Source organism: Limanda limanda, chromosome 17 (assembly GCF_963576545.1).
Source record: "Limanda limanda chromosome 17, fLimLim1.1, whole genome shotgun sequence".
NCBI lineage: Eukaryota > Metazoa > Chordata > Actinopteri > Pleuronectiformes > Pleuronectidae > Limanda > Limanda limanda.
Genome location: NC_083652.1, coordinates 4,448,025 through 4,451,683, shown reverse-complemented (window position 1 = coordinate 4,451,683; position 3,659 = coordinate 4,448,025).

Here is a 3,659-nt window from a genome sequence, read left to right as displayed (position 1 = left end):
CCACGGAGGAGAGGGACGGAGGCGGTCAGAGGAGCAGCCTGGCGCGGCCAGGGCGCACGGCGGAGTTTTTACGCGCGGTACGAGTGTGTTCTCCTCTGCCAGGTTGAGCGAGGAGCGAGGAGAAGTGACCGCGGGCTGTCCGAGGAAACACCTGCAAACTGGAAACGACCACTGTCCTCATCCATCCACCCGAGCTGACGCCTCCAGTGAGAGAGAGAGAGAGAAGACGGTGAACTGTCGGAGAGCAGGAGGATCACTGAGGAGCAGTGACGCTGAGAGGAGAGCATCTCTCTCTCCAATTCTCTCTCTCTCTTTTTCAATTTCTCTCTTTCTCTCTCTCTCTCTCTCTCTCCCAAATTCTCTCTCCAATTCTTTCTGGCTTTCCCTCTGCTCTTTCTCTCCCTCGCCCTCTCTCTCAAATTCTCTCTCTGTATCTGTATCTCTATATCTCTGTCTGTCTCATACAGTCTATGGTCTGTCTCTCCCCTCAATGGACGGACTACTCTCTCTAAAATAGTGATTCTCAAATGGGGGTGCAAGGACCCCGTGTTTATGGCACACTGCCACTGCCAATCAAGATTCATCATTTAAAATAATCACGATGTATGGTTGTTCTGTGTTGACATATTGACAATAATTTGATATCACTATTGTAGAAGTGTAACCGAAATGAGCTACGTCAAATTATACACAGGGACATAAACGAGGGGGTCCATGGGAGCTGGAGCTCAGACATCCTTCTGCATGAGGACACACATCTCAATGTGCTGCTGTTTGCACGTGTTTAGAGGTTTTCAGCTTTTTTTATTTATCAATTAGCTTCATGTAAAGTGCAGTAAAATGAAACCTTAAATTACACTTCTTTCTGGATGAAACAGAGACAAATATGTCCTGTCACAACAAAAGACAAAAGCAGTGGGACACAGAATTATGTAAATAACTATATGTAATACAGGTTACATACCTGTATTACATATATTGTTTTTTTTTATGCTTTGTCAACACATGTGTCCACATTGAATTTAATTGAGAAACACCAGTTCTTATTACTGCCTGTAAAGGTTGGTGAGGGAGATTTGAGTTGCCCAAGTTCTTAAGAAAATGTCATACACCTCAATCATTACTTTTATCCATCATGAATGATCACAATAGAATTAACTAATGAAAAGAATCCATGTCTATCCTAAATATGCCAATGAATTACATTTGGTTACACTCCCTGGATTTCCCTTGATTACCCCTTTCTATTGTGAATATAGATGGATGTTGAGTTTCCACCTTCTCCCACTCTGGTGACACTGATTTCTCAACTGATGAATTATTTGTTAACCCATTAGCTGCAAAATGTAATTACTGCCTACAAAAAACTAACTTCCAATAGAATAAAAAACATCAACAAATGTTGATGGTTTCATGTTTTAGTTTAAATTGTTTTTGCATCCTAGAAATGACAAATTGTTATAATCTTTGTTCTTATTTTTAAGAAAGTTTAATGTACAGTCTAAACCTACAGGGAAAAGACAAAATTTCAAACTTTGTGCTCAAATTCATCAAATGGTGTCAAATCTCTCCCAGACTAAAGATTAAGGATAATTTTTGTCCTGCAGCTCTCAGGGAGAAACCCCTGTTCATCCTGACACCAGTAATGATGGAACTCAACACTCTCCTCTTCGTTTTTTTTGTAGGTGTATCATACTTGATGAATATGTAGAAACCGACCAGCCCCCTTATCGATCAGCCAGCGGAGAGCTCACATCTCCAGGCATGAAAATCACCCGCGACAAGGCCGAGCCGCCCACCGCACCAATCCATCACCTCTCATTTTATGGCTCCCTCCCCCAGATCAATACTGAGTGTGTGTGTGTGAGTGTGTGTGTCTGTAGGTAGGTGTGATGTATGCTGGCCCAGTCTGATTCAGAGTGACAACACAGCTCAGCAGAGTCGATAAACAGAGCAGAAGACGTGCACTGTTGGATTTCTGCAGTCAAATTCTGAACAGTTAAGACACTAAAGCTTCAGACTTCGGTCTACTCCTGCTCGCTGTAAAAGTACAGTGAAACCAGTTAAAACACGGCGAGGCCCCGTTCACTCCTGGTGGTAACATCAATCCTGAGTGTTTCAATCACATGTGCTCAGATCTGAGTTCAGGCGTGAAGGGACCTAACACACATGGAGGACTCATGTAAGATCTGATCACTGAGACCAATCTCTGAGGTGGTCTGTGACGCATGTGTCCACACTCCTCTACCAGGGTAAGCATAACTACTAGGAGAACTGGGAGTAGTGGGAAAAATAGGATTTTTATTCACCAAAGTATTTACAAAGTTTATGATGGGTAGCAAACCCAAGCCTGATCAAAAAGCTGTATATAAATTAACATAACAGAGAACTGCTCTAGAGCTTAGACATAATTCGGCTAAACAGAGCTTAACATACTGACTGCTCCTCTGACCAAAGCTGCTTTCAGAAATCCACTGAACGCCGCAGATCCTCCGTACTTTCTCGAGAGGAGGTGCTTGTGTGAACACAAATGTCCGAGTTAATACATCTCTTCCTGTCTCTGCCTGCTGCACCGGGCTGCTACATCTCTTGTCCGAATTCTGCAGAGGATTTGTTGCTGTTTGAACGCGTCCTTGCAGAGAACCTCCCGCAGCGCTGTGCATGTGTGAAAAGCAAACTGCGGGTAAGCTCAGTGGCCAGTTCTCTGGGTTTTACCTAAGGGTCATGTCTGAAAACAGCTCAAAGTCAAAATCTTAGGTCCTAACTGCAGGATTATACAGTATATGCTGGCCAGTCCATAGATTATTGCAGAGGAGAAAATACAGTCTTCTTCTTAACAACTGTTGCACAGATGAAGGTGTCTCCTGAGAACAACCCTCTGTCTACAGCAGAATGGTGCAGTCCAATCATCCAGACTCATCAATTTAGGCTGTCGACTTTTAGAAGTTCTCTTCACCAAGAGGATGTTGGACTACAGGACACTGACAGGAAAGTTGTTGAACTCTCACACACGCTAACTCTCTTAGTCGTCAATAAAATAACTGAAAAGGAAGCTGATTTTGTATTCGCTTTCTGGCTCACACAGAATGGAGAAGAATTCTGTGGGTTCGCCACTGATACATTCGCGTTTGTGTGACAATGCCCTCTTAGGTATGTTAGACTTAATAAGGTCTTCTAAAGTCAAGAAGGAATAGACAAAAACGATGACTACCTGTGATTGGATCACTGGAGATGGAGGTTAACACCAGGTGTGAACGGGGCAGGGGGCTTCATCTTCTACTAGTCTATCAATGCTGCTGGTACGGTCTTGTTCTAGTTTGAAAGCGCTGGGCTTGTTTTAGTCTGGACCAACAGAAACTCAGAAAAATTACGTAGATGTCGACCTTCCCTTCCTGATTGGTTCTTATCAGTCCAACTCTTACTGTGAGTAACAGTTCCACCTTATTGTAACTTCAAGTAAAGAAATCCCTGCTCCTACTTTTCAACATTGCTGTTTCACATTCGTGGTATTTTCTGAAAGTAAGCAACCAACTGCAGAATTAACAATCTGCTTCCTGTTTACCCCACATGACAAGTGTACGTGAATGGTCATGTGATATGTGTTTGCAGGTGTGTCAATGTGGACGAAGGTTATTTTTGATATGGATCTAAAATGCTTG